At 50.5% G+C, this 25057-nt stretch overlaps 1 protein-coding gene across 5 annotated transcripts in view; it reads right to left on the bottom strand.

The window, feature by feature from the left end:
- GALNT17 (polypeptide N-acetylgalactosaminyltransferase 17) overlaps positions 1–25057 on the bottom strand; it is a 448562-nt gene that overhangs the window by 155882 nt on the left and 267623 nt on the right. Inside the window, exon 1 of one of the 5 annotated variants that reach the window (XM_045048144.1) lies at positions 10595–10613. The exons of the other annotated variants lie outside the window; for them this stretch is intronic. The gene's annotated coding sequence lies outside the window, so the exon portion shown is untranslated. Of the gene's footprint in view, positions 1–10594; positions 10614–25057 lie in introns of those variants that run through there. 5 annotated transcript variants of the gene reach the window in all.

Below are 25057 nucleotides of genomic sequence, written 5' to 3'. Positions count from 1 at the left end.
AAGCCTCGTCACCTCCCTGTTCGGGCCCCATGCCCTGACCGTACCCTCTAAAGCTACGTTACTCTCCCACCTGGGAAGAGGACCAACCAAATGGGATGGACCGGAGGAGCAGAGGCTTTCCACATCGGCCTTCCTGGATCTTGGGAGAAAAGAGGTGATTTAATGGACGGAAGCAGAGAAGATACACGGATGGGTAGAGCACACGGCACCTCGCCGGCATCCCTGAGGCCCTCCCACACCCGCTGCGGCCTCCAGCTCCCAGGCCTCTCGGCCTGGGTGTGCTCTGTGTTCTCTGGGCAGACGCGGGTTGGCCTGGGGGCCTGCACTCTGGGAAGGCTGGACGTGCCAGGGAATCAGCATCAGGAGCTACCCGGCTGATGGGGGACAAAGGCCCCAGCGTCGGGCAAATCGACAGCCAGAAAGTAGACGGAGCGGCTGTCTAGGCTGGGGGGGATGTAGGGACTAGGGGATGATGGTGATGAGGTATGGGGTTTCTTTCGGGGAGGACGGAACTACTATAAAATCCACGGTGGTGATGGTTACACAGCACTGTGAATACACTAGAAGCCACTTTGGCAAGCCTTGGGGCCTGATCCCCGGGTGCAGTTCTGGCCCCTGGGCGTCGGGCCAGACAAAATGCGTCCCTGGGGAAGCGCAGTTATTAAAGAAATCCATTGAGGCCCCGGGAGAGGCAGTGACCCCTCCCAGTACAATGCTCTTTCTGCTTGAGGCTGCCATACAAAACAAAAACAAAAACAAAAACATACCCCCAAACGCATACACTTTCACAGTGCTTTTGGGGATCATCCCCCCCCCCACTAAAGCCCTTGCCCCGAATCCTAGTTTCCAGGTCCTTGGGGGCATCCCGGGCAAGGACACAGGCTCTGGTTTGAATCCTAGCTGTGCCACAAACTTAGGAGCTTTGGGCAAGTTGAAGGCTCAGGGAAGCCAAGCGTTTCCTCAGCTACAAAACAGAGATAATTACACCCACTTCATGAACATTCTTGTCTTGTGCGGATTAAATAAGACAGCAAATAGAAACACCCAGAACGGTGCTGAGCACCAGAACTAACAGAGATAGGACAGGCGAGCAGCCGGGAGGTGACGCAGGTGAGGGGCTGTCCACGTTCGGGTTCAGGTGCGCACGCACCCACACAGGTGTCCACGGTCTGCCCCCGGGGAACCCCTGACGTTCCGCAACCAGGCAAAGGCTCTGGAGTGGAAAACTGTAAAGCCAGGCCCGTGTCCTGTGGCGGCTTGTGGGTGTGAGGCTCGTCGTGGGGGAGGGACGGGTCCTCTGAAGAGAAGCCGGGAGCCTGTGACACCCCCGGCAGGTTGTTCATCTGCAAAGCCACGGCCACAGCCCCTGCGCCCGGCCAAGGCTGGGATCTGGAGGATCTGGCTCGTCCTGGCGGCTCCGGGACCGACCACCTAAACCAGCAAGGGCAGCGGCTCCCGTGAAACACCAGCGGCTCAGCTGACCTGCCAGGGAAGGGCCGCGCGTGCTCACCTCTCTGGTTTTTAATGACGGTTCCCGCTTCGAAGGGGCCAGAAGAGCGGGCGGACGCCGTCACCGTTCGGGTGACGGCGGCCAGGTTTCTGTCTTAAAAAGCCGACTGGAAATTATACGGGATCCCGGGGGCAGAGACGGGACCGGCAGTTTTTGCATGACAGCATCCTGCTGCCGAACTGCTCTGCTGTTTCCAAGTTGCCGAAGCCCCAGACACAGGATTAGCTGGCTTAACATAATTGCAAAAGAGACATAGACGCCTTTTTAAAATATGCTGACGGACGTCACGCCGCTGTGGGTTTCATTTACTTTTCCTTTCTTTCTTTCCCTGCCTGGAAACAAGGTCCCCAGTTTCACAAATCACCTAACTTGCTAGCACCTGACAAGTGGGGGGCCGCGGGCCCTTGCAAACCGCCCGCCTCACGGCCCGCAGCTCAGCCCCCTTCTCATCAGGACAAAGAAGCTGGGCACGATTAGAAGAGGCAGCTTAATTTCTTTGGGGTGGACTAGTGCGGCTTAAAATAGTTAATATTTTGTTTTATCTTCATTGACTTGTCTAATAATGCAGAAAATATCCTCCTCAGGCATTGAACAAAGGAGATTAGCCTGTCACACAAGCTTAGCAAAACCTGTAGGCTGAATGCTGATCCCAGGTGTGTGCGACTTGAAATCCCCTTGCTTAAAACAATTAAGCTTATCATGGAGGAAGGTGCTTCCTCTTCCTCCCTCGTCCCTCGTTCGAACACTTTCCGGCCACACAGACCTGCAGCGTGGCCTGGCTCCTTTCCTCCTGTGGGAAAGCGTGCGTGGTGTTCTGGATCGCTCTTTTATCCGGCAGGTAATAAATAGGTAATCAGGAGATGCAAATTGCTATTGCGTTAAAGGAATACAGCTTAAAGATGAAGCAACACGTCGGCTCAGGGCCCGGATGTGCTCACAGACACAAGCCGGGTGAATTTTCTCGGTGTGTCAAGGCCGGCCCACAAAAGACTCCGACCTCAGGGTCAAAGGGGGACCGTGAATAAGTGTTTGTTCCCAGCGAGGCGTTCCAACGGAGCCATCTCGAAGTTATTCTGGACCTGTGATGACTCTGGACCCACGACGAGGTTTTCTCCAGAAATCACCTCGGCTTATGCATAAACGTCAAGTGTTTTCATCATTCTGGCTGAATGTAATCTTCACTGCAGGACAAAAGAAGTCACCAAGTTCAGGATCGAAACTGTTCAGACAAGGGAGGGCGGGTCTACACCTAACCGCACACTGCTGGCACGACACGTGCCTTCTGAGGACTTCCCTCCACACCCCAGCCAGCGTGACTCCTCTTTGGTTTGGATTCTTGGTTTTGCCTTGGCCAAGAGGCAGAAAGACGCAAACCGGAGCAATGGAGCGTGTGGCCTCCCACCTTTGTGGAATCTGTTATTTTATTAAGGAGCTAAGCAAAGCTTCGGGTTGAACAAAGGGAGAAGTACTCGATGTCACAAAGCATAAGTACTTGCTTCCTTCTCTCTGTCCTCACTTGTTTTGTCAAGTTCTCTGGAGGCAGGCATCTGTGGGGAGCCTTCCAAAGCCTTGTCTTCGGGGATGGGGGTGGGGAATGGGATCAAAGGGAATCACGCAATTCACCAAAGCTGGATGCTCAGAAAGAGAGACGCATGCTAAGGGCATATAATGGAGGCATCTGATCTCCTGGAGAACGCCGTGAAGACGCTCTAAAAGAGAGATGAGGAGGAATTAACTGGTGGAAGAGGGGGGGGAAAAACACATCCCAGCAGAGGAACTAGCATGTGCAAAGGCCCTGTGATGGTGGGGTGGGGGGGTGGGGGGTGATGTGGCAGGAAGAAGAGATGGAGGGCTGGTGTGCTAGGGGCAAAGCGAGGCTGAAACTGTTCCATCCGGGGCTGATGAGGTACCTGAGGCCAGAGCACCCCGACTCTGGGGCCAAGTAAAGGATTAGACTCCTAGCTCCAAAAGCCAAGGGCAACCATTGCATTACGTCGTGTGGGGGCACTCAAGCGTGCGGGCCGTGATCCAACTTGCCTGTTGCCACAAACCCTAAGCGTGCAGTTGGGATAGAAACGAGCAGGGGGTGGAGGTCAACCCGTGCAGTGACTGCGCCACAGTGGGAGAGACCAGAGCAATATTCAGGACTTAGCATCGATGGCTGAGTGGGACACAGCGGGTGAGGGATGCGGACGATGCTTCCGGCTGGGTAACCGGCCGGGCGGCAGGACCCCTCACTTTCCTTTTTGGTCAAAGGTCCACGGGTTTCCTTTCTGCTCAAAGGCTGTTCCTTCTTTGTATGTCGGTGTCCTCAGGGCTCTGCACCCTGTCTCCTGTCCTCGCTGTGTAACCACCCGTTTTCCCTCAGTGACCTCTGCAGCCCCGTGGGGCTAAATAACAACACCGAGCTCCCAGAGCTTTCACTCCAGCCCTGATTTCCGCAGGCTCATAAATCCAGCTGCCTACGAGGCGTTTCCACCCACCTGCATGCCCAACAGGCTTCTCAGACTTAACACGGCCAAAGTGGAGCTCTGCACTCGCCCCCAAGTCTCTGCCACCTAGAAATGGTACCACCACCCTCCACCCCACGGCTCAGGCCAAGGTCTAGGGATCATGCTCAATCCTTCTCGGGCCCTCGTCCCCCGCACTGCATGCCCCCCACAGGTTCTGTTGACTGCAGCTCCAAAACACAGCCCCACTACACCCAGTTCTCCCCACAGCCCGCATCCACCCTTTAGTCTGACCAATTGCCTGTCCTGCCTGGCCTCCTGCGGCAGCCTCCACGCTGGCCTCCTGGCCTCTACGTGTGTCTCTTACAGTCCCTTCTCCACCCAGGAGCTGGAGGGATCTTTTCAAGCCGGGTCCTGCCACCTCCCTCCTCTACCCCATGGTTTTCACCCCATTTAGGACACAATTCAAGCCCCAGGCCCGGCTTCGCTGCACGATCCGGCTGGTGCCTTCCTCTTCGGTCCACCTCCGATCGTCATTCCCTTCACTGTCCCGAGTGTGCAAGGGGATCCGCTGACCTTCCCGCAAATTCCAAGATTTTGTTTCTACTCGGGGTCTTTTCATCACTGTTCTCTCTGCCATGAATGCTCCTCTCCACCCCACCCCCCCCAGTCTCTATGTGGTGGCTCAGTTTTATTTAACAAAAGCTTATCGGGATTATAATTCACAAACCACGATCCGCTTCCTCGGAGCGTGTAAGTCAACAGTTTACCGCATGGTCACAGAGTTGTGCGACGATCACCACAATTGGGTTTAGAACATATCCTCTACCAGTATTCCATTTCTCATTTGCACAATGGCTCTTTTTATCATTCGTGTCTCTGCCTTCGTGTCCTCTCTTCATGACGGCCAGACTGTCTTTGGCGCGTTACCTTTTGTAGAATTGGCTGTCTGGTATTTGTCCCTATCCTTCAATGTATTTATTTACCTACTTATGTATTTGTCTGCTCCAAATATCTAGAACAAAGGCTCACGAGAGCAAGAACTTTCCCTGTCTTACGCAAAGTCTTGGTAGGACAGCGTCCAAGCGATGACTGAATTTCATGAACCTCGAGGCAGAGCAGGTGGAGAGAGGAGCAGATCACGAGTACAGTTTTGAAATCTTGGCCCTGTTGAATCTGAGGTTAACACTGACGTTTCCAAGAGGGAACTGTCAGCAGGAAACTGGACATATGGGTCAGGAGCCCGGAGAAGATAGAAATTGTGATTCGTCCACAGAAGGGGTTCATAGGCATGTGAACCTAGAGTAACTTGCCTAGATGGGGGAGAAGAGAATGGAAACAGAAGAAAGACTAGGTTTGAGTCTTGAACAATTTCTGCATTTAACAGGCACAAAATCATGTATAAAAAGGGAAAAGAAGTAGCCTGGGAAGTAGAAGAAAATCAAGAGAGTCCAGAAGAGGGTTATATGATGGATCCCAACGGAATCTAGCAGTTCAGGGATGGGCGGTCAACAGTGTAGAGGCTAATTGTCCAGAGAAAGAAGGTCTAAGCAATAACCTGCCAGACTTAGCAATATGGTAAGAGCCATTTTAAGCATGTGATGGGGCAAAGGTGGCCTGGGATATTTTAAGAGTTGACTGGGCTAACAAACTACTCCTGAACTGTGGGCTGTAACAGTGTCTTTGCTCATACATTTTGCCTGTGAATCTACAATTTGGGCAGGGCTCTGTGGGGATGGCTTTGTTTCTATTCTCCTCGGTGTGAGTTAGGGCAATTCAAAGGCTGGGAGCCTGGAATCATCCAAAGTCTTCCTCATGCCCATGCCTGGTGGTTGAGACTAGGAAAACTTAAATGGCAGGGCTCCTTGGGCATCTCTCTTTGTGTCCATGTGGCCTCACCACATGGCCATCCCAACATGGCGGCTTTGGGGAAGCCAGACTTCTTACATGTTGACTCAAGGCTCCCAAGATGTGTGTTGAGAGAAAGAGAAACACCATGTTGCCTGTTATGACCCAACCTCAGAGGTCGAACAGCGATACTCCACCACGTTCTATTGGCTCAGACAGTTCCAAAGGTCTTCCCAGGACCCAACTTCTCAGTGGAGCCACATCAGTGATACACTGTCAGAAGAGCACAAGAGGTGGGATTTATACTGGTGTGGTTATCTTTGGAAGAGATGATCTGCTACAGGAATGGATAGGAGGTGAGGAAATGGTGAGCAAAAATTAAGAGTTGTGGCCATGAGGGACAATAGAGAGTAGATGCCAGCAAATATGACATTGATCTGTGTTGTTAATGACTTATTTATCTATTTATTTATTTACATTATTTTTTTTTTGACAGAGAGAGAGAGCACGAACATGAGTGAGAGGCAGAGGGAGAGAGAATGAGAATCCCAAGCAGTGTCCACGCTCAGCCCAGAGCCTGAAGCAGGGTTTGTTTGATCCCACGACTCTGGGATCATGACCTGAGCTGAAATCAAGGGTCGGACACTCCAGCGACTGAGCCAGCCACGTACCTCTGTTCTGTTTTTTAATGCAAGAGCTCAGGCATGTTTGAAGACCAGTGGGACAGACCTCTTTGCGGGTGGGGGAAGGCTGAATAAAGAGGAAAGGGCTTATTAATAAACAGCACAGAGAGCCTATGAAGACAGGGGACTGCATCCTGAATGTAGGTGAAGGAACCCACTTAGGAGAAGACAGCGTCCCTCTAGTGTAATAGGAGGGAAGGAGGAGAAGGTGGTGATATTTCTAGAAGTCTGTGTCTGCAGCCATGGAGCTGAGGATATCTTCTGCTTCCTCGGTGACAGAAGATGTGTTCCCTTGGTACATGGGAGAAGGGTGGTCAGAAGTTTGGATTGGGAGGGTGGCCAAACTGAAACACTAACTACGGAGAGTCGGAATCACCCTAACACTGTGGGTTTGGTGATCAGAAGCCCGTCTTCCCTGGAGTAAGGGTCCCTAACACCACCCAGGGCATGAGTCCATCGGGAAGAGACCCATCCAGGGTTGAGCTCTGCCATACGTGTATGACAAAGAGACGAAGGACCCGGAGCACTTACTGTGTAGTTAACGGCATGACTGATGATGAACCCTGGAATCTAAAGTAGGGAAGGAGGGGTAATGGAAGAGGAGCCCCCACAACAGAAAGAAGAGGGGGTCGTGTTCTCCAAGTTCCTATGCCATCAAAGAACGTCCAGAGTGGGAACGCCAGTGGTGCAACGATGTATCAGGGGACGCATGTCTGCATTACCGCTTTGTAGGTTATGACGAGCTCCAGAGGTGTGGCCACAAGAGCGGGGGTACGAAGCCAAGTGCAGGAGGACGGTGGAGAGGAGGAAGCCAAGGATCAGAGAGCCAGTGTGCTAGAAGGGGCAGCCCTGGAGACGCTGAAGTCACCTGCGACGATGGCAGGATGGAGGGACAAAGAGGACCGCCATCCAGGTCAACCTCAGCCAAGTACAAAATCAATGTGCAGTAGACAATTACTGCCCACCATCACCGTGGCCTTCAAAACACACAGAGAGTCTTTACTGAATGCCTACCGTGTTCACGGCACTTGACACTGAGGAGACAGAAGCACACAACAATGTTTTCGTAGACATTCAAGAGCGTAATGAGACACAGCACAAAGCGGTGCAGTGAACTGCCGATAATCGCTCCAGGAAATTTATAGGAGAAAGCCATCAATGGGGATGGAGGAGCCAGGGTTGGATTTACAGAGGAAGAATATGGATTTGAAATGGCTCTAGTGGAACAGGTAAAATCTGGAGGGGGGAAAAAGAACTCGGGAGCGCATCTCAAGCAGATGGAGGCCAGAGCAAATGGCCTTGTTCGTGACTTGTCCGAGTTTAAGGACGCTTTTCCTGGGAATCTCCAGACCACTCGTTATGAAACGAAAATGCTCCCACCTGCACTACCTTCTCTTGCCGGTGATCTGAGCCGGCACGCTTGGACCAGGTTTCGGTTACAGTCAATCTCTCCCACTTACGAAACAGCCTCCCGGTCGCCATCCCCGAGACCGGAAACGCTCCTGGTCCGGGCAGAACACCTGTCCGTGATCAGCCCATCTGCACACCCGGCCTGAACTGGGAACCCATGACAGGTGATGGTATTAAAATCAGGCAAAGGAAGAATCTGAGACAGAAATGCCATTTCATTAAACGGTAGTGAACGTGGACATGAAGTATACAGATGAAAGAAATAACGCCCCGCTGTCCTCCTGCCTTCGGATCCCCCTAAAAATACACTTCCGCCGAAAGAGTTGCTATGGAGACTTACGAAGTATTCCAACGTCCTGTGGGTCATCCTTACAGGTAGAGTTGGCACAGTGCAGGTTTCAAAGAAAATATCAACAGATGCTCTTAGCATCAAATGTCACCGTGTCCTCAAAGACGGCTCAACTTAGGGCTTTTGCATTTTTACAGGATCACAGACTCTCAGGGTTAGGAGGGACATTAAATGCCATCTTTCAACCCTATTCATCTCTTTGATGCGGTTATCTGCTCTTGCTTGGACATCCACCTGCAGGGCTTTCTGAGGCAGCCTGGCAGTTACCTCATGGCTGCTTCATGGCTGTACAGATGGGGTCCCAGCCTCCGCCGTATCCCCATCCTCTCCCGGCCATCCTGACTCTGGGCAAACGTTCATCCCCTCCATTCTCTCTTGGACCCCGTTCTCTCTTGGACCCCAACCCCAAACTCTTGGACCCCAACCCCAAACTCTTGGACCCCAACCCCTAACTCTTGGACCCCAACCCCTAACTCCACACAAAATGGAGGCCAGACTTGGAAATTCCCTGAGCAGACAGAAACCCCTTAAACCACACAAGCAAAAGGGAACCTAGTATTTCACGGACCATAAGTGAAAAACAACTTAGGGTATTTGTCAATGCCTCTGATAAGCATAAAAGAGATTTAAGTCACGGTCCTAAAGACACTATAAGAAAATCACTTTTAACCAATCCCCTGCCATCTGGAAAGCCCCCACGTAATGACGAATTATCGTAAAAGTTCAACGACATCCCCATATTCACTTTATAAGCCATCCTGTAACCTCACGCTGCTGAGTTTCCTATCAGTTTTGGGCTTGAAAGCTCCCAGTTAGCACACTGTTCTTATATGCACAATAAACTTTTACTAAACACTCTTTCATTGATCTGGTGCTTTTAATTTTGGTATTTCTGGATTTTTGGCACATTTCAAGTCCTGGCCCAGAAATCCCAATTTCAGGCACTGACTCCCAGCTCCGAGGTAGAGCATTTGCCTTCTCTGGGTCTCCCTTTCCCTTCGTTCATAGCCCTTTCTCTCTTTTATGTTACAAAAGCAATATAAAGTCATCATAGAAGACACGGCAAACAGAGGTTAAGAACTTCCAGAAATGGCAACCGCCCACCTTCCTGCCCACAAGGATAAACCCCACCGTGGGCTGTGCCCTCAGACATCTTTGGTTGCAAGACATCTTTGGATACAAGACATGGTCACGTGTGCAAGTGGACACATACATCCTTTTAAAATAGAATCATGCTGTCCTATCTGTTTTGCAAACTGCCTTTTCTCATGGAGTAGAATACATTTTGTGGATGTTCTTCTTCCCCAAAGTCGCAGCCATCTGTAGGACGAGTCGCTGCACAGAGCACCTGCATTCTCGAAGCTGTTCCTACTGAGCCCACAGATGGTGTTCCTGGCACTTCTGGCCTTGCCATCCATCCGTCCGCAGCAACGAGAACACGCGTGGGCAGCCGCGGAGGACATCGCTAACCCTGGCAGGCTGTTGGTGGCAATCTGAGCCAGCGTTCCAGGAAACCGGCGTGCTCCCCACGGGGCCGCAGTGGGCCACATGTAATGGAGCATTCGGGAGCGAAATTCACGCGGTCTCCTCAAAATCCTTGTTGGAGTCCTTACCCCTGGCACCTCAGCATGGACTGTATTTGGAAACTGGTCTTTAAAGAGGTCATTAAGTTGGGGCGCCTGGGGGGCTCAGTCGGTTAAGCGTCCGATCTCACAGGTCATGATCCCACAGCTCGTGAGTTCCAGCCCCGCGTCGGGCTCTGTGCGGACAGCTCGGAGCCTGGAGCCTGCTTGGGATTCCGTGTCTCCCTCTCTCTCTGCCCCTCCCCCTCTTGCATTCTCTCTCTCTCTCTCAAAAACAAGTAAATATTTTAAAATTTTTTTAAAAATTAAAAAAAAAGAGGTAATTAAGTTAAAACAAGGTCATTAGGGTGGGCCCTGATCCAAGGTGGCTGTTGTCCTCGTAAGAAGAGGGAATGTGGACACGGACACGCAGGAGGGACGACCCTGTGGGGGTACGGGGAGAAGACGGCCATCTCTGCAAGGCAAGGAGGGAGGGCTCAGAGAAACCAGCCCTGCCCACACCTTGACCTCAGACTTCCAGCCTCCAGAAGTGTGAGAAAATCAGCACCTGTTGCTAGAGTGCCCCCCCCCCCGCCCCCACCTAGTCTGCAGTAAACTGTCACGGCAGCCTTGGAGACTAAGACACAGAGGCGGGTTAGCTACCTGAGACAGAAACATCCGATGATTTATCTAGGCTCTGTTCCTGGTTGGAGGACAGAGATCCGAATTTCCCTCTTGGGACAGTTAGGAACAATGATCTCCTTCTGCCCCAGCCCTCCTACCTTGTACCAGCACAGCTGGAAGAGTCTGGAATAGGAGAGAAGGCCGTGTCGGGCTCCAAAACACCTGCTCTTCCTCACCCTCCTTCTCAGGGACAAGGACAGGAAGGCGGGGCGGGACGGGCCTGGGAGGGGAGGCAGAGAGTGTCTCGTGTCACTGGGGGCTCTCAGTGCTGGGAGGGGGAGGGCAGGGCCTCATCTTGGCTCCCTCGGTTCAAACCATAGCTAGTGGCCTCACCATCGTGGTGGGCACGAAATGGGCCATGTGGCTTGCAGCTTTCTCTGGGGGAAACGTTCCCCTCTAATGCCAAGGGCCTCCCCACCCTCACCGAAGAGAGGTGGCCACGCGTCCCGTTCGCTCCATCACTGCTTCGTGCCCGCAGACACTCCGGGGAAGGCGGGAAGGCGCACCGATGTTGGTCTGCAGCCCCTGGGCATTCCTGTGGGACCTGCCCCTCCCGCCTCAAAGCCCCTCACCCTTAAGCCCGGAGAGCTTCTTCTATGTGCTTCCACGAACACGAACCCCTTCTGAGTCCTTTCTTTGCTTCCCGGGCACACCACACGTGGCTCCCTCAGCTCTGATGACACGGGCAGCCACTGGGCTTGCGGATTTTACCACTCTCTGGGCCAAGCACAGACACTCCCGGAACCCTCCGACCTCCCACACACTTGAAGAGAGGAGGGAAGGGTGACCGTGGGCTGGAGGCGCACTAGGGTCATTTCCAATTCCAGCAGAGAGGTCACCAGCCTCCAGTGCGACCGTCAAACGTCCTCCAGTGACGGGGGCCGTGCCAAGACACGACTCCCTTCCCAAGCCTGCTCAGGACTTGGTGGTTAGGGCCCCACGTGCTGGGGGTCAGACCTCGGCACTACATTTAAATCTGGCCCTGCCACTGCTAGCCGTGGGCAAACGACGCAAGGTCTTTCTGCCTCATCTACAGCCCTCTTTTGAAGAATAGGTTATTAATCTATGGAGGGTAGTTAGCACAGGCCCTGGCACATGGTAATGCGTGCTCAGTAAAGACAGCTATTTCCGTGGTCATTGTTCACCCAGGACCCAGCGTAGACTCTCCTAGGCTTCTCTCCTCTGCTTCGTAAAAAAGCTGATGGACCTCATTCTTCCCTGTGTGTAACGACGTGAAGTAGAGCCATCAAGGCCATCCATAGTAAAGGTATTTTTTTTTAATGCCCGAGTAATACTCTACTGTGTATAAACCCCATAGTCATCCATTCCTCTGTTAGTGGAGCTCTGATTGTTTCCATATCTTGAGTGTTATAAATAATTTATCCTGCAATAAACACAGGGGCGCTTGTTCTTTTCAAATTAGTGTTTCTGTTTTCTTTCGGTAAATAGCCAGTAGTGGAATTACTGCAGCATATAATATTTCTGTTTTTTCATTTTTGTGAGGAGCCTCCATACTGTTTTCCAAATCTTGCCACTCAAGACAACATGGACGGATTTACCGGGTGTGACGTTAAGTAAAACAAGTCACATAAAGAAAGACAAAGACCCTACGATTTCACTATATGTAGAATCTGAAAAAACAAAATAAACCACAACAACAGAAAATAGAAACAGACTCATAAATTCAGAGAACAAACTAGGGGTCGCCAGAGGGGTGAAGGGGTCGGTGAAACAGATAAAGGGATCTGAGAGGTTCAAACCTGCAGGTATAAAATAAACTTCATGGAGACAGGAAGCAAGGGAATTGTCCGTGAGATCATGACCTGTGAGATCGGACGCTTAACCGACTGAGCCCCCCAGGGGCCCCAACTTAATGACCTCTTTAAAGACCAGCTTCCAAATACAGTCCATGCTGAGGTGCCAGGGGTCAGCCCGACAAGTCAATACTACTGGAGCAACGACGTTTGGTGATAGATGATGACTATTTATCACAATGAGCACTGAGTAATGTATAGAACTGTCGAATCTCTGTATTGACCACCTGAAACTAATATAACATTGTAGGTCAACCTGACTTCAGTAAGAAAGAAAATAGTGAAGGGGTGGGTGTGTATGTGTGTGTGTGTGTGTGTGTGTGTGTGTGTGTGTGAAAGAGAGAGAAAGGGAGGGAGGGAGAAGGAACCTGACAGATCTAAACAGAAATACTTGCACTGTTCAGAGAGGAGAGGCAAAGGCATGGAGAGTGTTGCATGATGTGAAGAAGGAAGGAGAAGGGCAGAGAAGGGAGCCAACCAAAGCTCATTTCCTTCTCCTCACCAAGTGCACGTATTTCTTCACCATGAGGGTGAATCAGGGCCCCGTCAAGGACGTCCTGACAGTAGAGGACGCACACATGTGCCCTGGCAGAGGGGCCGAGGGACCCATTTCTGCACTCGGTGCTCAGGTGGAAAAGGCCCCAAGAGAGCCCCAACCAACCCCGGCACGAGTGGGGCTTAGACTGAGCTCCCTGGAGACAAGACTATGCTGTGCTGATCTCTGCACCAACACCCAGCCCAGACACCTGGGACGTGTCCAAATTTCAACACAAGCAGTAGCAGAAGTCAGAACTATTTCCTCTGGACACTGACCATTTCCACTAAAATATTTATTTGCTCATGCAATTTGATTGGATCCAAGGGGAAACCGGGGGGCTGAAAGAAACCCATCCATCCACAAGCATGTGAACTAAGGAATGCTAAAGGGAGACCCTGGCCCCCCATCTCTCCATGTGGGTCATTCCTTCAAGATACGGCTCTTGTTAGGATGTGTTTTGGGAGGAAAAGGGAAAAATGACAATATGGTGTCATGTATAGATGACCCTCCCACAGCGTAGGGTTTAGGGGTGCCGACCTCCTGTGTAGCGGAAAATCCGAAGACAACTTTTGACTCCCCCAAAACTCAACTACTAATATCCTGTTGAGCAGGAGCCTTACCAACAACATAGTCGATCAGCTCATATTTTGCATGTTTTATTTATTTATTTATTTAAAAAAAAATTTTTTTTCAACGTTTATTTATTTTTGGGACAGAGAGAGACAGAGCATGAACGGGGGAGGGGCACAGAGAGAGGGAGACACAGAATCGGAAACAGGCTCCAGGCTCTGAGCCATCAGCCCAGAGCCTGACGCGGGGCTCGAACTCACAGACCATGAGATCATGACCTGGCTGAAGTCGGACGCTTCACCGACTGCGCCACCCAGGCGCCCCTGCATGTTTTATTTTTGAAATGCCAACTCCTTACCATAAAGTAAGCTAGAGAAAAGAAAGTGTTAAGAAAATCAAAAGGATAAATACCTAACGGTGCAACTGCGGGATCGTAGGGGAGTTCTATTTTTAGTTTTTTGAGGAACCTCCATACTGTTCTCCACAGTGGCTGGACCAGTTTGCATTCCTACCAACAGTGCAAGGGGGTTCCCCTTTCTCCACATCCTCATCAATGTGATATATACATAGAGATAGATATACAGATATATAGATGTGTATATACAAGTATATGCATATACATATATACATATGTATAATATATATGTATACACACATATATAAGTATATGTATATATGTATATATACATATGCATGTACATGTATGTATGTATATATACATACATATATATGTATGTATATATGCATATACAAGTATATGTATATGTACTTATACATATGTATATACATATATACACACACATATATATAATATATGTATATATGTATATATACATGTGTATATACATGTATGTATATATACATACATATATATGTGTATATATGTATAAATATAAGTATATGTATATGTACTTATACATATATATATACATATATACATACATATACGTATATATGTATATATACATATATATATACACACGTATATATATATGTATATATATAAGTATATGTATATGTACTTATACATATGCATATACATATATATACACACACAATGGGCTGTTATTACTGAGCCATCAAAAAGAAGGAGATTTGCCATTTGCAATGACGTGGATGGAGCTAGAGACTACTAAGCTAAGTGAAATAATCAGAGAAAGACAAATACCATATGATTTTACTCATACGTGGAATTTAAGAAACAAAACATACGAACACAGGAAGGGGGGCAAAGAGAGAGGGAGGCAAACCACTAGAAACTCTTAATGATAGAGAACAAACAGGGTTGATGGACGGAGGTGAGTGGGGGATGGGCTAGATGGGTGATGGGCATTAAGGAAGGCACTTGGGATGAGCGCTGGGTGTTATACGTGAGTGATGCATCAATGAATTCTACTCCTGAAATCAATATTGCGCTGTAGGTTCACTAAATTTTAAATTTAAAAAGAAAAGAAAAGCAAAAAGAGATGGAAATACATCTCCAGTCCTGTACTGTATTCATTGAAAACAATTCATGTGTAAGTGGACCCGTGCAGTTCAAACCCGTGTTGTTCAAGGGTCAGCTGTACTTTGTATTGTACAACCGATTCCTCACGGCCGTTCCACGAAACTGTATTCTCTCCAGTTTGCAGATTAATGAGTGAGAGGACTGGGGTCACTTACCCACTTTCGTCCCTGGCCCACGTTCTTTGTGAAGCCAGGTCTATCTGCCACCAAAGGCTCAGTCCTCTCTCTCCCTCTGCTTCACCAGGAAAGAGCCACCCATCAGATCATCCCATGTCTCAGTGAAAACACGGTTGAATGAGGATGCTCTGGTCACGGCCCTGAAAGTGACAGCCAGAGGACTGAGGGTTTCCACAGGAGCCAGGGTTGGAAAGTTCTAGAACACGACATACCTGAGGAAGGTGGGTACAAGTGAGAGGCTCCCGGCAGCTCTGTGGGTGGGGAGAGAACCTAAAACAGGCCCAGTTATCGCTGGGGCATGGACACGTGGAGTAAAGCTCACACTCTGAGAGGAGAGACTTCAGTATAAATTTCTCCAGGTCAGTGCTTCTCAAAGCGCGACTCCCAGACCAGCGGCATCTGCAGCATCGGGTAACTTGTTAGAAATGCATATCCTCGGGGCTGCCTTAGACCTAATAAATCAGACAATCGTGGGGCTCAGCAGCGTGTGCTCAAACAAGTCCTCCGTACGGCCACTCCGGGTTATCTTTTCCGGACGGCAAGATGGCACTGGGGTCTCCTGCTAAGACCAGTCCACCAAGCCGACCTGCCTGGGCTGATAACGAAACTCTGCCTCTCCCCACGGGCACTGATAGTGGATGAATTTACTAGGGTGTGCAGCTGCCTTAAATCATTCGGGAACAAGGCAGGGAACAAACATATAAATAATGCCGCGTGCTTTGTGGCCATGACGGCCCTCACTACAAATCATAGGCTGTAAAATGCAACTGGTGGAGAAAAGCCATCCGGACAGCTTCTTACATTCCCTGCCTGAGGAAAAATAAAGATCACCTGTACCACTACTCTTACCGCTAGGCCCACCCTCACCCCCAGCTACTCAATATTACCAGGGAGGTCCAGCAGAATGAGTATGATTCAGAGCCCAGGGGACCAGAAGGCCAAAATTCTGGAGGGACTGGCTCCCTTTGCCCACAGAACCCAAAGCCGGTCATTTAAGATGACGTTCCCCTTCACCTTCATCCCCCCACCACCCCACATGCCCTACAAACACTTATGAAAGGCTTGGGATCATTCCGTCGGTCCATCTAATTCTTCCATCGGGCAATCATTCTGTCTAGTGAGGGCTTGTTCTGGCCAGACTTCACGCTAGCACCTTCCACATCTGATCTCTGGCAATTCTTACCGGAACCCTACCTGATACCTTTTTACAGATGAAGGACCGGGCTCAGAGTAGCAGACTCACTTCCCATAGCGAACATCTGACTCTAAAATCTATTGATTAAGATCAGCTTGTCTGTTTCACGCGACTCTCCGACCTTATTTCGGGTTTCTGTCCTTGCTGATAGGAACTGATCGTGAGTAAGGCATTTCAGAGCTGGTATTCAGGTGTCTGTATCAGGCTCACCTGTCTTCTGGTCTTGCTCTATGTCAGGGTTCTCCAGATCAGCAACATCAGGATTACCTGGGAACATGTCAAAAAAATTGCAATCCCGCGGGCCCCACCCACCTCGGCCTGCTGAATGAGAAAATCTCTGGGCGAGGCTGGGAACTGTTTCAGCAAGCCCTCTAGGTGATCCTGATGCCGCTCAAGTTTCAGAACCTGGGCTCCAGCTGGTGTTCCGACGAGTGACAGGGGTTCTGTCTGGCTCCTTGTGCAGAACCTGTCTCTCTTCTGAAAGTTCCCTCACATTCCCCGCAGCAAAGACCGTATGCCTCCCCGGGATTCTGGTCCGATGCGACACTGGGTCTTGCTCTCTGCTATGACACTCCCTTAGCCTGCCTGCCCAGACACTCTACGATCCCCATGCCGGCAGGGCCCTTCGCTCTTTCCTCACCTGCCCCTCGTTCTGTCTAAGGGCTTGCTTCTTGCTCAGACTCAGCTTAGCTCCCAGCGATTCCCTGGATGGGTTTTCAGTACCGTCACAAAACTTCTGACCCACCGGCTGTAGTTTCCAGATTCTAGTTTCCTCATGGTCTATCTTGTTATCAGTTAAGCATGGCCGAGGAAGGAGATGACAGACTCGTGTTGTTCATGCTCCAGCAAGCTTAGTAGGAGACTGAAAGATGCTTGAGGAGGAGAAACTTGGCCGCCCCCACGGAGACGCAAGCACACGTCCAGGATTGGGCGGAGGAGAAGCTAAACTACGATGCACACAGGACAGGGACCGCAGAGGATTGCTGAAGCCAGCCGTCCTACAGAGATGCCCCCAGTCAGGCAAGGGGGTTGGACCTTCATGCCCCACCCTGAATAGCCTGGGTGGGGGCCTTACTTGGGGAGGGGGAGGGAAGAGGGTGGAGGGGAAGGGTGGGGGTAGGAGTGTCGGGTCCACCGTGGGAGCAGTCAAGCCGACTCTGGAAGGCTCTTGTCTCCAAGTCTGATGCTGGAGCTTGAATTCCACAGAGCGGAGGGTCAGGGAGGGGAGATGATGGATATAAGGAGGAGAAACGAGGACAATCTGGAATCCAGACACACGCCGAAGCCCAGGCCGACGGACAAACCTTGCCCGGGTGTCTTGCTGTCTCTGGCCTCGGTGGTTTGGGGCTTCCCACAGAAGCCGGGGCCTTTCATCATGGAGCTAAATACTCACATCCGGCGCGAGTGAGCTGGAGAAGCTCTGGAAGCTACCGGAAAAGCAGAGCGGTCACAGAGGGGCTGGCTACCCGTGCCAGCAGATGAGCGACAGCATGTGCGACGCGCACAACGTGGCCGCTGCCTCACCTCCACTCTCATCTCCCCCAGGAGTCTTGTGGGCCACCCCATCGGAAACCTACAGGGAGGGGAATTCTGGGAAATGTAGTCCAGCCGGGCCCACCGTCACAGCACCAAGCGGCCACACCCAGCTATCCTGCAGACTGTGTCTTCTGGAAGGACTTGTCCCATGGGTGCTTATGAGGGATTCCAAGCTACCTCTTGAGAAAGCGCACCGGTTTGGTACAAAGCTGGGGGGCCACGGTCTAAGGCGACGGGGGACCGCAAGGCCAGGATGTGGGCTGTGTGTTTTCTCATCTTCACGGGCAAACTGCAAAGGCTTTCAAACTCCAGGCTGACCAGCCTGCTGTGAAAGGGCTCATTCAGCAAATATTGTTGTGGGGTTTTTTTTTTAACTTTATTAAAGTTAATAAACAAGAGTGTGAGCAGGGGAGAGGCAGAGAGAAGAGAGCGAGACAGAGAGAATCCCAAGCAGGCTCCACGCTGTCAGCACAGGGCCCCACACGGGGCTCGAACCCACAGACGGTGAGATCCCGATTTGAGCCGAAATCAAGAGTTGGATGCTTAACCGACTGAGCCCCCCCGACCAGGCGCCCCGGAAAACACTGGGTTTGAAAGCTCAAAGCCTCAGCACGATAGACACCGGCCCCTTCTGCAATGACGACAGACCAAGTCCTCGGCATCAGGCACCGAAGCACCTCGGGTGAGTGTGGACAGCTGTGTGTCGGGCAGTATGCCACCCACGGGACTGGCATCCGGGGCATCAGAAGAACAGGAGACAGCACAGCAGGAGAGAGAAATGAAAGGATTGTGCGGTAGCCGGGAGGCCTGACCGCAGAGGCCCTGCCCGGGAAGAAGCCCAGCCAAACGCTGCAAAAGCCCCGTGAGGGGTCTCCCAAGAGCCACAGATCTGTGACTGTTATCATGGACCGAGCTTTAACATCGGCCCAACTGGTGTAGCACGGCCTGGGAAACACAGGCTTTACACGCTCAAAGGACAGACACACGCCAGGGGGGCAGAGGGCCTCTTCTCAGCGGAAAGACCTGCTGGGTCGAGAAGAGGTTCACCTCAAAAGGAGAGAGACTATGGCTCTGTCAGCCTCATGCACGAAGACGTGACACATCTCACAAAGGCAGCTCTGGTGCAATGTCTCCACTTGAACGCTTTCTGGAAAAATGGCTGGAGTGGCCACAAAGTGGGCCCTGTAGCCTGAAAATATCAGAGGGATCCTTGACTCAGACCATTAGCAGGTCCTCCAGCCCCAGCCCGTTCAAAGGCAATTTTGTTGTCCAACCGAGCATGAGCCCCGCGCGGCCTCTGCAAACATAATCTTGGATCTCACAGTCTCTGGACATTTCCGCAGACATTTAAACATGCTTCTGTTTGCAAATGAACACGCCCCCCCCCCCCCACAAGAGAAAGAAAAGTCCCCTGCGAAGACGGAATTCGGGAGACTTCCTTCTCACTGACCGGCTGAGAAGAAAAGGTCTGCGCTGTTCATCAGCCACAAATTCTCTTGGCCGAATCAATTAGCTACCGGAGCGTCCTCAAGCCGTGCTGACGGTCTCAGGGTGGCTCCCTGAGCCTGTCGCAGCCACGGCTCTGTGGCATTTCCCGAGAACCCGTTTAAGACAGAGCCCACCTGAAGCCGTGCGTGCGGAAGCGACACGGTGAAAAGTTGGGTGGAAAACTCTTTTAACTTTTTGTTTTTACTTGAGACATTTTTAGAAATCTAAGCATAGAGATTGAGTCAGTCGTGCATCTGGTCGCCATGGGCCATGCAACGCCTCGCTCCTAATGCCAGCGGCCCTGAACTCAACAGTAAAGGACGATTTCTGGTCTTAGACAAGATACTAGCGTGAGTGTTTCCAAAAGCTGCCTAATTAGGGTGGGCGACGCAGAGAAAGAGGGAGCGGTGAAGCTTCGTGCGAGGGTTACGGTATTTCACAGAAATGCAGCAACGCCAAGTGATTTGGTCTCTGAGATAGTTCTAGTGTCCTACTTCTTCTGCATCAGGAGTTTTTCTTTTTTTTTTTTCTTTAAATTTTTTTTTAATGTTTATTTTTGAGAGAGAGAAAGAGAGAGGGAGACAGAGTGCGAGCGGGGGAAGGACAGAGAGAGAGGGAGACACAGAATCTGAAGCGGGCTCCAGGCTCCGAGCTGTGAGCGCAGAGCCCGACGCGGGGCTCGAACTCACGAACCACGTGATCATGACCTGAGCCGAAGTCGGATGCCCAACCGACTGAGCCACCTGGGCGCCCCCAGGAGCTGTTCTGAGTGGCTACCTACAGAACTGACCCTAGCTGATTCGCCTGCACAGGACTTTACCATTGGAGGCCCTCAGCCAAGAGGGGACAAGACACCCCGACAAAAACAGGCACCGGTTTAGCTTTTCAGAAGCTTCTCCTCCCCGTCACGTGAATGGACTTGCTGATACGTCTTTCGATGGCCGTCTTCCCCCACCCTCCCCCAGGGGAGTCTGGCTGGGGAAGCTGGTTCTCGCCTCAGACCTGAGCTACAAGGGAGGCGGGGAGGCGAGTTTCCGCTCCGATCTCCGAAAGGCTGGACGTGGGGTGGCATCTCCCCCGAAACAGGAGGAGGGTGGTCACAGGTGCCAGGCAGCCACAGAGAGGGAACACAGGATGACAGCGGGGGACCCAGTGTGTGCTTATTTCTGCCGGTCCTCGCCACTTTCTGCGTGGAGGAGGCCAACACGGAAGCTGTGGATTTACTGAAAACTCCAGCTCCTACCACGTGGACTGGAATTGGATCATCTCAGCTGTAAATGTTATACCCTCTGAACGTTCAGGGCCAACAACAGGGTGGGCTGGTGAATGCCTCGGTAAACAGTCTCAATAAGATCCTCAAATAACCATTCACGACGGTCGGAAACTAAACCAGTTCCTGTCGGAAAGATTTCTCAGACAACGGTTTGAAGCGCCACAGGTTTTTCCGACGGGGTCTGAGGGGACACGCGAGAGGGTCGGCTATGGCGCGGGGGCAGACGGGACGCTGGGCTCCCAAGGGCGCCGTCGCTGCCTGGGAGCTCCGGCGGCCAGACGTGTACTTTTCAGCTACAAAAGAAAAGGATTAAAGCACGCCTGTCATTTTCGAACTTCTGCTGAGTAGCAACAGCACCCAGCTGAAATGCTCAGTCCCAGGCCAACACAGAGGAGAGAGGGGCTGGTGACGCGGTGGCCCCTGGGGACCGCCTCGCATCCCGCACTGGGCCTGCTGGAGCTCCCAGGGCCTGCTCATCCCACCCTGTGGGATCTGAAGGATGTCCTCTGGAAACCACTCAACTTCATGATCTCTAGGGTCCCTCTGGGGGCTCTGATTCTGGGAGTCTGGAACTCTCGGCCCCGGATGCAAGCTTCCCAGCCTCGGCACTGCTAACCTTTAGGGCTGCAAAAGCCCTCACTGAAGGCAATCCTGGGCAGGCAACAGCAGCACCCCTGCCCTCTACCAACCAATGCCAGCGGCACCCCTGGCTGTGCTGACCAAAAATGTCACCATTCACTGCCAAATGTCCCCTGGGGGACAAAACCCTCCCCCAACCTCCTTGAGAGCCACAGTCCCAGATTAATTCCATATGCTATTAAATGTCACATTCAGTTCTGATCAGCCTATGGTTTTCCCTCCTTCATCCAAAAAAAAAAAAAAATTCAATCTCTTTTTAAGCTAGCAATAAGGCAGTTTCGTCTGCTATCTAGGGGGTTCATGAGCAAGCTTCTTTGTATCCTACTGGTACTCTCCGTGACTCTTGTTCCTTGAAAACCACACATCTTTCCATCTAATTATCCTTTTTGCTCTCTGTATCTCCCCAGCAGCTCAGGACATCGAGCTGGGGAGGCTTAGATACTACAAAGCCCATCACCGCCGACACCTGACGCCTTTGCCCTTGCACTTAAGTGCTGAAACACAAATCACAACGAGAACAACCTCCCCCCCCCCAAGCATGAGCCCATCGTTCTTTTTCATAGGACATGGGTCCCAGTTAGTCAAGTGAATCACTGGTCCCATCAACACAGCCCACACAGAGACAAGGACCAGCTGGGAACACAAAAACAATGATGGCAATGAATTAGTTGTAGTAAGAGCAGAGTATTAGAGCCGTTGCACAGTGATGCTTCCCACAGATCAGATGCTCCGTGTGTGTCCTGAGGACTGTAGACTGTGCAGGTACCCCGGCCCAAGGTTGTCAGGAAGAAATACCCAGAGACAGAAATGGGTAAAAGAGATTCCTGGAAATCCCTTCCGCGGTGCTCTGGGTGCGGTCCAGCACGCCCTCCAGGGAGTCCGGGCTTTGGATTGACTTGTTCAGGAGGCTATTTTACACCTCTGAAGTCAGCTCCTGGGGCTGCGGTTACAGATTGCTACACACTTGCTGGCTTAAAGCAACAGAAATTTATGCTCTCTCTCTCTCTCCTTCTGGAGGCCAGAAGTCGGAAATCAGTCAGTTTCACCGGGCTTTGAAATCACGGCATCTGCAGGGCTGTGTTCTCTCCAGACGCCGCATGGGAGAACCCGTTCCTTGCCTCTCCCGCCCTTTGGTAGCTCCTGGCATTCCTTGGTTTGTGGCCATGTCACTCCACTCTGCGTCTGTAGTCACACTGCCTCAGTGTGTGTGTGTGTGTGTGTGTGTGTGTGTGTGTGTGCCCATTAAGTCTCCCTCTGCTTTTTTCCTAGAAGGATACATGTGATTCCATTTAGGTAGGAACCACCAAGATAATCCAGGATAATCTTTTCATCTCAAGATCTTTAATTTAATCACAGCCGCCAAACCATTTTTCACCATATAAATAACGGTTACAGGTCCTGGGGGTGAGGATGTGTGTATCTTTGGGTGGGGGTGGAGGGTGTTCACCGCAGGAGTAGCTGTTGCATTCTAGAGAACAGGCAGGGAACAGGCAAATGCTACCTGTAATGATTTTGTTTTCTGGTAAAGGATATAAATCTCTGTAAATCAAACTTTCATTTGAACTGGACTTAACATCTTATTGATTCTTCTGTGAATTAATAACTTGAATGAAATGTTATGTTTTCACTTTCTATGTGCAGGCGGAGCACGGTTTTAAATTATGCTTTAGTGACATCAACTCATTAATCTTTGAAACAAGCCCATGAGATAGGTGCTATTGTTTATCCTCATTTTAAAGATGATAAAATTGAGTCCCAGAGAGGTTAGGAGAGTTGTCCAACGTCACCCAGCTGAGAAGGAAGTCTGGCTTCAGGGCCCGCTGCGCTGTGCCGTCATAATGCAATGGCTGGACCAAGTGACCAGTCATGTCCTATTAACCTGGCTTTGCCAGGATTCCATAAAAGCCTGTAGTTTGCTTTGGGTAAAACAGTAAACATCAGTAAACATCTTTCACAACAACCCACACAGAAAATGAAGCACTGATCAGGCTCTCTGAGGGTAGACACATGCTGTGCCTGGTTGGGGAGAGGCGGGCTATTTTTCAACTACTTTGGAACACAATCAGAAAACGCAAACATGAGGATTGAACCAACAGACACATGCAAACCGAAAAACAAATTATCTGCGATAGGAAAGCGTTATCTGTTGTTTATAATTCCCAACTGCAGAGGATGCCGCAGAGAAGGGTCCTTTGTTTGCTAAAAGGGATGATGGACGTGGGAAAAGCGAGATGGGAAAAGCGAAGAGTTACCGTGCTTGGTGTAAGAGAACAGGAAGACACAGGGAGGAGGAGGAGGAGGTGACTGGCAGCCAATGAGGAAACAAAAGGGTAGAATCAGGTATTTCATAGCAATTTTGTTAAATATTGCTGTGGCAGGTGACGTGGTCTTCTCTGCTTCCTCCCGCGTTAATTGCCTGTGCAGTCTATTTCATACCAAACATGCTCTGCAGAGCCGAATTTGTTTTTTGAGCATATGGTGCCGAGCCCTACTCCTGGAAGGGTGCGGAGGCTGTTCCCACAGGGGCCCAGTCACGTTGGGATCACAGGTAATTAGAGTTTAAAACTGCACGGACGTTGTTCTAAATGTCCGACGGGTTAGCCGTGGTTTGGGGAATCCGATGGGGCAGGACTTCAGTCCACAGCAGCATCCCAAATAATGAATTTCTATAGGAAAAAAAGTTTTTAAAAATTGGGTGGGGGAACCAGAGAAAACCAATGATCCCTCTGTATATAAAAAAAAAATACATGAGCCTGAATATGATTCAATATGCAAAACACACACCCTCACCCTCTGAAATGTGAGCATCAGACAACTGACCCCGTTTGTGATTCCTCGTCACCTGTTTGCAGAATTCGGGTGCCCTTGGGTGTCTTAGTTAATTAAGCGAAGTCCAGTCTATTCATTTTCCGATCTGCTTTAAATCTCTGCTACGGTTTTTACATCATCTCCCTCCTTCTTCTTGGATCAACGTCTCCATTTCTAAAAGTTGGCAGTTTAAAAAGAGGTTTTTGTCCTTCCGGAGAGAGATGTACAAATACTCCGGATGACTGGCATTGGAAAGGGACATTCAACTCAAAATGCTCCCCTTAATCTGACTTCTACTGGTGTTTCTTCTCCATTCTAGGAGAGTCAAAACATCAACTAACCAACCCAACTAGCCAATGTTCCCCCAAAACTTAATTTTGTATTCATATCTTCTCTCTTAGTTTTGGAAATATATCACTGGCATTCATTTCTGAGCCCGACTACAATATTAACAGAAGGGTATGACACATCTTGGGACCAACATTTTTTTTCCAGTGGACCACATCTCCAAGTGCGTGATAAAGCCGCATCGATCCTCTGTTCCCTGGCTGCAGTCTTCAAAGGTAACAAACACTCGACCAGGAATTGTTCTAGGCGATTGCTACTCCTGTTTGTTTTGTTTGTTTGGCTCTCTCGAGATATCATGGACATACAGCATGGTGTAAATTTAAGATATACAAAACGATGATTTGATGCACGTGTGTTCTTTTTTGTGGTGAGAACATTTAATATCTACTCGCTCGGCAATTTTAAGTATTGTTAACTAGTCATAGTGCTGGCAGCGCTGTTCATTTACAAATGAGGAGTCTGAGGCACAGAAAGTTTAAATAACTTGCCCAAAGCGACACAGTGGAGCCACCATTTGAACCCAGATCTCTGGGACTCCAGAACCTTCTTTTACACAGTTCCTCCGTCCCTCCTCCCTCCAACAACAGCCTCCTAGAGATTCCAGGAATCTATGATACTGTTTCCCATCTCTGAACCTTCACTGACCATTCCAAGAGCCCAGAACATTCT

Source organism: Felis catus, chromosome E3, assembly GCF_018350175.1.
Source record: "Felis catus isolate Fca126 chromosome E3, F.catus_Fca126_mat1.0, whole genome shotgun sequence".
NCBI lineage: Eukaryota > Metazoa > Chordata > Mammalia > Carnivora > Felidae > Felis > Felis catus.
This window is presented reverse-complemented; position numbering and strand designations above follow the sequence as displayed.